Here is a 12,415-nt window from a genome sequence, read left to right as displayed (position 1 = left end):
TGACAGCATTCTACATACTGTATGTTTAGTTATACATGCACAAAGTTCAGCAATATTGCCTTTATTTTTTACCACTTTTATGAAATTAATTGACTTAGAAAGAAATGAAAACATATCTTGATGACTGAACCCTTGAATCCAAATGTTTTTTTTCCAGGATTGAACATTCTATGCAGATGCCTAAGCACTTTACTTCATGATTATCATAAGGGTCAAACTTCTGTCCTGAAACCAGTACTATCACATGGGGACAAAGATCTGAGAAAGCAATGAGAAACCTCAGGACACTGTCCATGGGCTCTGATGATACCATTGCAAGCATTTCTGTTTAAGCAATCCCTATGGTTTTTCACTGATTCCTTTAATTTTCTTTAATGACTGACATGACATTATCAATATCTTATACTGAAACAAATTGCAAGTCCAGGCCTGTAACCATAGCTCTTTCAGGAAAAGGCAGAAGGATGTGGTTCAAGGTCAGCCCTGGCTGTATAACAAGTTCAGTGTCAACCAGGGATACATGAAATTATCTCAAAGGATATAATTGCAATCTAGGAGTGGTTGAACGTGCTTTTAATATCAGCACGAGTTTGAGACCAGTCTGAACCGTACAGTGCATAGCATTCCATCCTAGGTGACATAGAGTCTATCTAAATAAACTAATAAACCAATAAAGAAAATTATGTTGTAGGTTTACTATAGTATGCTCTGACTCTTTAAACTCATGTTAATTCTATGAATGTGATAAAATGAACCAACTAATAAAAACAACAGCTTTACAGTGAACACAAAAGGGAATCTAGGCTTCATCCAGTCCTGAAGAAAGCCTAGCTACAGAAGGGACAGCCAGCATCCCCACTTTTCATCTCCTTTTCTGAGAAAATCGTGGCTTTTTGTTTTGTTTATTTTGCTTTTTTAAGAACAGTGGGAGGGAGGGAAAAGGTAGGATATTTGTGAGACAATGTTTTTGAATGTCTACAGTCACAGCTTCTGGTAGTTACTGTAAAATTATACTTCCAACCACTATCCACTTTCCTACACACATTTGAATGCAGATGCACAGTGTGTGTGTGTATGTGTGTGTGTGTGTGTGTGTGTGTGTGTGTGTGCACATCTGCATGTGTGTGTGTGTGTGTGCTTATACATCTGCCTTTCTTTGCGGCAAATACACAAAGACAGGTAAACTGTCTATTATAACCATATAGTGAAAAAGAAGTGATTTAACTGAAAATAAGATGCATCAGACAGAGTTATGAATATGCCTTATTTCTATAAGGGAGCAGATGAAAACAAAAACAAAGAAGGCAGTTGTCAAGCCATTTTTCAGATTCTTCATCTGTCTCTTTTTGCTTGACACCTCATTCATCTTCTCAGTCCTTCTCTCCAGCCCAGGCAAGCTAGCAAGCTAACCTAATACTAGATTAACCTAAGAACACCAAGGATCAGAGGCCAGAACCCTGTACTGAGAATGCGTTGGTACTTCATTTGTACAGAGGAATAAATCATTTCACTGTCTCTTTCCAAAGAAGCCTAGAAAGAAAATCATAGGCACAGGGATTTGTCCTTTGTATAGTTATAGAAGGTGGCACAAGTGGCAAGAGAAAAAATTCTGACAAGTAACACTGCCTAAGCATGAGGGTACTCTCAGCCTCTGTCCATTGTGCTGGTGGCAGCTAAGTCCCAGAAGTTAACAGACAGCAACAAGGCAACTAGTAAGTATCTTCCCTTTGTCACAGAATCCTGACAGGCAAGGGAAATCACTCTTTAGGTTAAGGCTGAGAAAAATAGATTAAAGGAAAAGGAAAGAGACCAAAACCAACACCTACAGAAATAAAATAAAGCAGAAATCTGTTTCAGGCCAAGTCCAGCTCCAAGTGTTCTGAAACTTTAATGCCTAGAGAATTTAATGAGAGCATAACATTGGTGAAAGGGTGAGGTTGTATTCTCAGCTGTGGGCATCCTTAAAGGGGAGGAGTATCTAGATCTGTATGATAATGACAGAGTTCACAAGAACCATTTTTTTTTTCAGGATTGATGTTTGCATTTGAAGGTGATAAAATCAAATGTCTAGAACTCCTCTGGCAAAACCTTTGGAATTTATGAAAAAGAAGAAGAAGAAGAAGAAGAAGAAGAAGAAGAAGAAGAAGAAGAAGAAGAAATCTAAGGCTTAGTAAAGGAGGATTTTAGAGTCAGCAGGACACGATGCTTCTCAGGGTGAGCTTTAGCTAGAGCTGGAACTGCAGTCAAACCTGAACCCTACTGGGAAAAAGTTATACTACTTTGGACAAAGAATGCTGTGCTTGAGATATCAGAAATAACCCCACTTTCTTCACCAGGTGGTAGAGCAAGCACTGTAATCAAATAATTTTCATACTATGATGCTCTATTAAGAGTAAATTAATCCAAACCATAAAATAAATATAATAACAATGGTGGTGATTGAAGACAAATAAAGATATGATGATGATGATGATGTAATGGTACTATTTTCTGATTTGCTTGATGTCTTACATGAAAATTAACTTAGCGTTAAGCTGTGATGACAAGAGTGACTAACAAAGTTTTGAATTTAAATTGTTTCTACTTATGGAATTCTTGTGTAGAGCTCCTCTTCACTTTGCCAGTGTCTCTATGGCAATGCCCTTTAGCTCAAAAAAAAAAAAAAGATAAAAATCCCAACTTTAAAAATCAACATTAACAACTATTGAAAAACAAATGCTATTTGATAAGTGGGTTGAATTGAGCAGCAACATCCAGACACAGCATGCAATTAGGTTTCTAACTTAATGAGGTATTAAAAATATGGCATACTTAAAAGGTATGCTTTACCAATAACATAAGAATTATATGATCTAATGGTTTATTCACTATTCTCCTGGCATTATTAGTTCCCCAAATCAGCAATAGTCAAATGTTAAGGAAGGATTTTTCTTCTAAACTTAGAAGCATAGAATAAGTCAATACTGACATGATCAAAAATGCCGAATATTTACTAATCATGAAAGAAGGTCTCTGTCTTAGAGTTACTATTGCTGAAATGAAGCATCATGACCAAAGCAACTTGGAAAGAAAAGGTTTTACTTGGCTCACACTTGGAAGTCAGGACAAGAACTCAAACCTGGAAGGAACCTCAAGGCAGGAGTGGATGAAGAGCCCATAAAGGAGTGCCCCTTACTGGTTTGCTCCCTATTGCTTACGAAGCCTGCTTTCTCATAGGACCCAGGACCAGCAGCTCAAGCCAGATCATATGGAGGCATTTTCTCACGGGAGGCTCCGTCTTCTCAGATGACTCTAGCTTGTGTCAAGTTGACATAAAACGAGCAAGCCCTGTCTCCATTGACAATGCTGTTCAGGGAGCAGAGTGTGTTGCCACCTGCCAAAGAGATGCCAGAAGGAAGCAGGCAGCAAAGGAAAAAAGTAACGCTGTGTGTGGCTCTGGACCAATTCTCAGCTGTGTCGTGTTTTGAGGATGGTACAGGGAGCAGTGCTTTCTAAGGAGACAGCTAGAAAGGAACCTGGACACGTGCCTTTTATTTCTTTCCCTGTGCATAAATATCTCCACCTGTGCCTAGAGGAGAAAACAGGAGGGTAGTACCCAGGGAGCCTCTCTTCAATATCTACCTAACAGCTGTTGGTTTTCACAGAACCACTGGAGGCAACCTGCAAGAAGTCCTGAACAATCTGGAATTGATGGTGAGTTAAAACACGAAAACAGTCCTATTTTGACATTTGTCTTTACATAGAAAGACTATACAGCCAGATACTGAACAAGTCCATTCTTCATATGCCAAAATTTTGGTGTCAGAGATTTCGGCCAGGCCACTCTTTGCTTTTATATATGTTTCTTAGTATTGATAAGATACTGGCATCTTGAGTTTATAATTTTCCTTGAAAGTCAGAATTTCTCATAAAATCTATCTCTTCCATTGATATTTGTAAGTGGTGGATAAAGTGTGTGCTGGAAAGAAGAGGATAAAGGGGAGAAAGTGAAACAAAAAAAGGCAAAAAAGCAAACTCTGGGGAGAATAAGTAGCACACTGTGCCAGGAGAGAAAGCAGCAGCTAAAGTTATCACTTCTCTTTCTCACACAATATCTGCACCTGATGGGAGTCCTTGTAATACAATTTGTTTTCTGTGTATCTTTTTACTCACATATTAATGCTACAAATCTTCCTTGTGAGTGGGAGGAGGTGGCAAGCATTGGCCACACAGGGCCATGCAGGAGCCAGCTAACACTAGTTCCTAAGAACTGTTTGATTGTGCATACTGCTTCCCAACTGGTGCCGTAGTGGTAGCTTGAAATTAGTGTCAAATGGAGATTTTATGTCACAGAAATCAGCAAATATCTCAAGGCAAAGCTTTCCCTGCAGAAAGATAAGGATTAAATAAACTAGCAGCCCGCCGGATGCTAAAAGCCTACCATACTCACACCCCAGTCATGACTGAGAGTCTACTGAGTACTACACACTTTGCAGGTGTGTAATATTTAACCCTAATGACCACCCTTAAGAATGAGATTAGCACTCATTCTTTATAATTGCTATACAGGAAGACCACAAAGCTTTAACTAGGACATATTTTGAATATAAACTCCACTATCATTATCACTACAGGATACCATCATCTGAAGTTACTGGATTATGGAACCTGGAGGGAGAAAAAAAATACTGTCATAGGTTATCTTGGCATCAACATCTTAATTGGCAGCTAACGTTGAAATTAATCATGGATATTTGAAGACTCTTGGGATGGGGTACAGGTTTAGAAATATGCCTCAGGAATCTGTGTACTCTACCTCCATACACTGTGTATCACTCAGATAAAGACACAAGAGGCATCTTTACTAAATCTATTAATAACAAAACCCTGGGAGGGGATAATACACAAATTTGCTTGTCTACTATATTCAATTGAGCAAACCGTCCAATATCCTTTATAGAATAAGCAATTGCAATATATCTGATTAATCAATTCAGATATCTGTAATAGATAAGAGTGAATAATATTAATCTCAAAGGAGAAAACGTCTTTTAAATGAGCTAGAATATCTCAGTTCCTGGATCTCTCTGTAGAAAGACCAACTCCCATCAGAAGAACGAGAGGAAGGATTCCTATTCCTTAGGCGGAAGAGTCAAGCTAGAAAAAGCCAACGTAAGTTATCCCTAGCCCTAAAATCACTCAAGGGAGGGCTAAAGGTTTCTGTGGTGGGGAGAAGTAAACTACAAAAGTTTTAGAACTAAGCTCAAATCCTGGCAAGGTTGGTTACTAACCATAGAATCTCAGGCATTTCTCAAAGGTTTTCCCATGTGCTAAGTGGACATGATAACAGTACCTACGTCAACAAGTTTTTGTATTAAGAGAACTAGAGTTATACTGAAAGTGCTAAACCCGTGCTTAGCAAAGGATCCCTGTTAAACAACTCTTCACGTTTGCCCTGCTCTTTTCAGAATTTCTCTTGACAGTTAAAAAAGAAGCTTCATCAACCTCAGTAGTTTGTGGTTTTTGTGTTTGCTTAATTTCCCACTGGAATACAGTGCCAACCTCTTGATAGGCTTACAACAAATGCTTATTGCTAGAACAGTACTCGCTGTTCTCTAGGAGCTTCATTAAACTGGAGGGATAAAGGATGACACAGATTCTAGAAAAAAGGACATAGCTTACCAACTGCAGACCTTAGAACATTTCCGCATTCATTAAAAGAAACAAAATGTCATCCTTCAAGTGATCAGCTTTGATCAGTTGGCTTTAATTAGATGTATTAGTACATTTTGGTTAATGCTTTCTTTCAAATAGAAGTAGAGGTGGCATGTAATACTCATCACTGAGAGGAAGAGACAAAAGCTGCTCATCTTCTCTTGGTGCACAGGTTTTTGTAGTAGTAGTAGTAGCAGCAGTAGTACTACTACTACTACTAGTAGTAGTGAAAGTAGTAATAGTAGTTTAAATTTTCTATGAGCCTAGCAGTTTTGGTAAATATGCTCATGATGAAATGGAGACACCAAGAATTGCTCCTAAAGGACTCTTGATAATTTCATTCTAGCATTTCTATCTAAGGCAAAACTGACTCCAAGATTGCTCACTGATGCAAACGGATGACTTCAATAAAATTCTGCCCCAAACCTAGGAACTAATGTTTAACCAGTTGTAGTTATTATTATAGACAGAAACCCCTGTAGATTGGACACTATTTTCAGTATTATTTAGCTCAAAGAATAGAAGATTGATTATGAAAAATCATCTGTGATAACTAATTCAGAAAAAAGAAGGCCTATTTATTGGGAGATAGTTACCATATGTTTGTCATGTCCCTTGAGAATAAACAAAGGAAAGCCAGAAAAATACACCTTAAATGAGAGCAATGGATAGTTAGTTGTTAAAGAACTCTTGGGGTAACAAATGGCACAAGTTATTGGGCCATGTTATCAGGAGGCAGAGAGTGTGAATCCTTGTTATCTCTGGGTTGTAGCTTCCAGTATGGTGTTTTCCAATTTGTTTCACTACCTATTTTCTATTTGTATACCAAAGAAAGAGCACTCAAAAGCTAACTAGCTCACTCCTTCCCAATGTTATAACTCGACAGATGAATATATCATTTGCAAAAAGTACATTCACATCTTCTTTTGTCCTTCCTCATAAATGTTTTGTTTTCTTCTCCACTCTCAAGATGACTTCCAAAACCTCCATGACTTCTGTGATATCTGCTGTTCTTTACAGTGTCTGAGGCCTCCAGTTCTCCTAACTTTCCCTTCTGCTAGCTATCTCCTACTAGGTGCTTATTATAGAAATGCCAAACTGTAAATACTATTATTTATTTATTTGGAAAGTAACATCCTTTTATATGCATTGAACTATTGTCTTTATGTGGATAATGTATGTATCACAATGTCATCTGAGCAGTCACACTGAAACTGAATATCATATGGGCTACAGGGTAATCCCAATGAGTGTTCTCATAGTCATCCAAACATCAAAGTGATTGCCTTCATCTCTTCCCACTGGCTTAAAAAATTATGGATACACCTATTCTTTTGGTGTACCAGTCTTCAAAATGTACCTGTTTTGTCCTTCTCTGGATTTAGACAACTCCTTCACCAGTTAGTGACTTATCAAATTTTGCTCTTCTGTCCAGCATTTGCCAGTCTATGCTGAATTTTATGCTTTCAAATGAGCTTCCATGATCTTTCACAAACTGGCTGCCAGTCATGTATCACAGTTATCTGCCATTTGAAGTCATTCTACGTGGACCAAATGAACACACTCTTATGGACTGCCTTTGACACTTTGTTTAAACTCAGTCCCAGCTATCGGTTATTCATTTGGATTTTATACAGTAGTATTCAAAATCTAGTTTCGGACAATGTACTTGAACCACCATAGTAAATAGCAGTTGTATTTTTATCCACTCTTCTACTAATTTTCCTAACAAGACATCACTTTAAACTATCACTTGACCATATGATTTTTTAAAGACTTTCAAATGATTACAGACAATTACTGAATTATAATTTCCATTGTGTATTTTTTTAAAGAGAAGTGTAAATAAGTATCCATCACAGTTAATCTTTCTTATCTTTAATTTTGAATGCTACTTCTTTTCCTGTCTTCCGGACAGACACAAATAAAATCCAGCACACTTAGTTGTTCATACACACCAAATTAGAAGCAGTCAATCATATCCCTCATAGGTCCATTCACCCAGTGATGATATTAAATATAAAGGAATGAGAGAGTAAAAAATTAGTTAACATAGAGGAGAAGGAAGAAGTAGACAGAAAATGAAGATAAAAAAGAAACAAGAGAAAGTAGTCCCAATATTTTGCTTCATTTAAATTTGACAACTCAGAAATTATCCCTGGTCCATCTCACAGCTTACGTCTAATTTTGGAGAATCATTCAAGAATGTTAGAACTCACATGGGTTACTCTCTGGGAACTCTTCCTCAGTTTTATAGTCTTAAGTAATACAGCTAACACCTTCATTGATTCAATGAAACAAGCCCCTGCCTCCCTCCACTGACCTATTTGAATGGAGTCAGCTCACAGTCAGTTTCTATGCACCGTATTTGGATTTCCTCCTGTTAATTTTAAGGGTGGTGCCTCTTTAGCTGACTCAACTCTAGCTTTAAATTTCTCTTTCTTTAGCAGTGAATAAAAACCATCACTTATCTTTCAGCCATGACTTTGTTGTCTACTGAAGCAAATTATATCATTCTCACTAAATCTATCAAATCCAAATACTAAAAATAAATCCCTCCTGCTGGCATAAACAAATTCATCTTTAACACACAGAACATCATAACAGATTGTCCTTGGCTGTTCACTATACTGTATGTTCTGACACTTGTTGGTGTATTTACAGGGTTTCTACTAAAAAAAGAATTGATCAAGGGAAAACAACCAAGTTCAGAATGCTTTAAATCTACGTTACATACTGTCAAAATAACTTTTAAATATATGTGAAACAGAGTATTTGCAATTCAAAGCAAGAACCCATAAGGGGGAAATAAAGAATGCCATATAAATCATGTTAGACTGAAGTTATTTGGATCATCCATATTCTACTATACTCACTGAGAATTGCATGGCCAGGTGAAGGAAGAGTTTCCCACTTCCAGAAATTGCCCTGATAATGAAAAATGGACTTTACAAAGATAAAGACTGAGTGCTAAACGTTAGTGGGAAATGGGGTCATTCAATAAAAGATGACAAATGGCCTTCTGATTTGAGTATAACCACTCTGAGATTCTAATAAGGACACTGTGACCAAATAATTAATGTGTGCTTATTAAGAACCTACTATGTAAATGGTACTGTGTCTGCTTCTCAGGGAACGTGAAGGAAGCACTCATTTTTTTTTTTTTTTATTTTAACGTTTTTAGTCTCTTAGGAAGGATTTTTCTTAGACACTGTTCTGTTGCTGTGAAGAGACACCATGACTCTTAATAAAAAGAAAGCATTTAATTGGGGACTTGCTTATAATTTTGGAAGTCTAGTCCATTATCATCATGGCAGGGAACATGGCAGCAGGCAAGCACGGTACTGGGGAAGTAGCTGATAGCTACATCCTGATCCATAAGCAGAGAGAGAGAGGGGGGGGGAGAGAGAGAGAGAGAGAGAGGCACCAGGCCTATCACGGGCTTTTAGAACCTCAAAGCCTACCCCTAGCAACATCCTTCCTCCAAGACCACACCTACTAAAATGTGGTTACATCTTCCAATCCTTCTAATCATTTTAAACAATCTCACACCCTGGTAATTAAGCATTCAATATATGAGCCTATGGGGGTCATATTTATTCATACAACCACATTCCCTCTTGCCCCCAAAGGCTTGTAGCCATATCATAATGTAAAAGAATGCATTCACTTTAAAAGTCCCCATAGTCTGTTACCGTCTCAACATGTTTAAAACTTTAAAGTTCCAAGGCTCTTCTGAGACTCATGGCAAACTCATAACTATAACGCTCTGCAATGTCAAAATTAAAAAGCAGATCACAATTGCATACTGCCAACATACAATGATACAAAATATACATTACCATTACAAAATGAAAAAAAAAAATGGGCACAGTAACAAAATGCTGGACCGAAGCAAGACCAAATCATAGCCAGGCAAACTCTACATTCTGTGTCTTTATGTCAGATATCATATGGCTCTTTAGATGACCAACTATTTTCTTTTTTTTTTTTTTTCATTTTTTATTAGGTATTTAGCTCATTTACATTTCCAATGCTATACCAAAAGTCCCCCATACCCACCCCCCCACTCCCCTACCCACCCACTCCCCCTTTTTGGCCCTGGCGTTCCCCTGTACTGGGGCATATAAAGTTTGCAAGTCCAATGGGCCTCTCTTTGCAGTGATGGCCGACTAGGCCATCTTTTGATACATATGCAGATAGAGACAAGAGCTCCGGGGTACTGCTTAGTTCATATTGTTGTTCCACCTATAGGGTTGCAGTTCCCTTTAGTTCCTTGGGTGCTTTCTCTAGTTCCTCCATTGGGGGACCTGTGATCCATTCAATAGCTGACTGTGAGCATCCACTTCTGTGTTTGCTAGACCCTGGCATAGTCTCACAAGAGACAGCTATATCTGGGTCCTTTCAGCAAAATCTTGCTAGTGTATGCAATGGTGTCAGCGTTTGGAAGCTGATCATGGGATGGATCTCTGGATATGGCAATCACTAGACTACAGCAGACTTCTCTTTTGTGGACTGGTTCCATACCCAGTATGCAATGTCCCTTGGCAGGAACACCATGCTTCTGGAATCTTCAACATCTTTGATTCTTTAATACAATTCAGACTTCATCTTCACAAGTTCACGAAATGGCCTCTATGAGCCTCAATACATGGATGTTGAAGACACTTGCCAGGAGATTCCACAAGCCCTTTCTTGACTTTAAAACAAAGCCACTTGGACAAAGTTGTCAAGTACTGCTGATTCATGGGGCTTGGCCCTCTCTCTTACATACATTGCACCAGCTTTCTCTTGTTGATGGTTCTATTCTCTGCTCAAACTTTTCTTCAATTCTATTTCACATGTTGGAAGTTTATCCTTGTGTGTTCTTACCCTGAGGTGACCACTCCCTCCTTTATTGTATTTAATATCAGGCTTTAGTTTAAGCATTTTTTTTTATCTACTTCAGCACTGAACCTAGATCCATTACACTTTCTTGGGCTCCCTTTCCCCCAAACTGCATATTTTGAATGTCTTTGTTCAGCTTGCTCCTTTTCATTATGGATATCTATAAGAGTGGTTACTAACAACCATTCAAAAGACTCAATACTAGACTGTCTTGTAATCTCCTCTGTCAAGGCCATTAATCTAAAACCCTCCCATCTATTATCAGATTTTAGAACAAGGGTGAAAAGCAGATATATTTGTTGTCAAAGTATGAGGATGTTCTCTAGGTCACTCACAAATATACCTCTTGAGCTGTGCCCGTACAGTCCACATCATTCTCAACACTACTCTATGTTCCTGCTAAGGTGATACAATAAGCCTTGTTTAATGTGTTTAACTAGAAAGTCCAAATTCCAAAGTCCACATTCCTCCAACAAGCAGCAGGATCAGATCTGTCACAGAAAAACTCTCAGATATGGTACCAACTACTGTCTTAGTCGCTGTTCTATTGCTCTGAAGACACACCAGGACCAAGGTGACTCTTACAAAAGAAAGAATTTAACTGGGGGTTTGCTTACAGTTTCAAAGGCTTGGTTCATTATTATCATGTCAGGGAGTATGGCAGCAGGCAGGCATGATGATATTGGTGACATGGCTGAGAGCTATATCCTGATCCATAAGGAGAGAGGGAGAGAGGGAGGGAGGGAGGGAGAGAGAGAGAGAGAGAGAGAGAGAGAGAGAGAGAGAGAGAGAGAGAGAACATGCCATGGGCCTGTGAAACCTCAAAGGCATGGCACATTTCCTCCAACTGTGTCACACCTACTCCAGTGAGGTCACACCTCTTAATACTTTCAAACACTTCCCCGCCTTGGTGATTAATCATTCTGAATGGGCCATTGTTATTCAAAATACCACAGGAGTAAACAGTCTAATGTGGGGCTATAAAGCAATGCAAAGAGAAATCAACAGAAGAATGCAAAGCCCTATGGATTATGGGTATTATCTAAAAGAATAACAACAGAAATAGTGAGAGGAGAAATCAAACTGGTTATTAATAGCAATGTTTGTCAACTTTATCAATCAGCCCTGGAGAGTAGGCGACCAGAGATGAAGCCTCTGGGTACTGATTCACCTTAACCCAGTGTTCAGGAGAAATGAGAAGACATTATTGCTGGGAGTCGTTAAGCATAGACAAGGATACAGATTGAGACTTGTGAGATCCTGAGGGGCCATCCCCAGTAGAATAGAAAACTATGCGTAAGAGAAATACTAATGTTGATAGATCTATTTCTGATGGACTTGAAATACAGAATGGAATTACGTTAAAGCACCATCCTAAGTTGAAGACTGGTTTGGGTATTGGCTATGATGTTATCAACACCAAGGAAAATGAGTATCCAGTTAATGGAAACAACCTGAGGGATTTCCAGTAAAACATGGAATCACAGAAAAATTAAAGTCTCAGTTGTGGCAATGCAATTGACAAATACAAGCCATCCACAGGCTTTTTACCAAGAAGCAAATGCAAGGGATTACAATTATCACTTTAATGCAGAATCCTGTCCTGTGTAGCAATGAATGAGAACTCCATCTTCATTATCTCTGCCTTTAGCAAAATCAACTCAAATAACATGTCACTAACATGCATAGCATAATCCTTGTCTGCCCCACCCTGACTTTCTTTCTTTCTAGATGCTTTTAACAGGTCTAGTGTCTCCTTTTCCTACAAGTACCTCACTCCCTGACTTACATGTTATATCACTTTCACCAGGATGTTGCCTTGGCACCCTACAAT

The 12,415-nt window shown here is 38.5% G+C and overlaps 1 protein-coding gene across 50 annotated transcripts in view; it reads right to left on the bottom strand.

Moving 5' to 3' along the window:
• The window catches only part of Nrxn3 (neurexin III), a 1,612,235-nt gene that overhangs the window by 580,964 nt on the left and 1,018,856 nt on the right, over nucleotides 1-12,415 (bottom strand). For 5 of the 50 annotated variants that reach the window (XM_017314989.2, XM_017314988.2, XM_006515568.4 and 2 more), the window contains exon 1: nucleotides 1-12,415. This exon is cut by the window's left edge and continues 59,669 nt beyond it; it is cut by the window's right edge and continues 15,421 nt beyond it. The exons of the other annotated variants lie outside the window; for them this stretch is intronic. The gene's annotated coding sequence lies outside the window, so the exon portion shown is untranslated. 50 annotated transcript variants of the gene reach the window in all.

This window comes from Mus musculus, chromosome 12 (genome assembly GCF_000001635.26).
Source record: "Mus musculus strain C57BL/6J chromosome 12, GRCm38.p6 C57BL/6J".
Taxonomy (NCBI): domain Eukaryota; kingdom Metazoa; phylum Chordata; class Mammalia; order Rodentia; family Muridae; genus Mus; species Mus musculus.
This window is presented reverse-complemented; position numbering and strand designations above follow the sequence as displayed.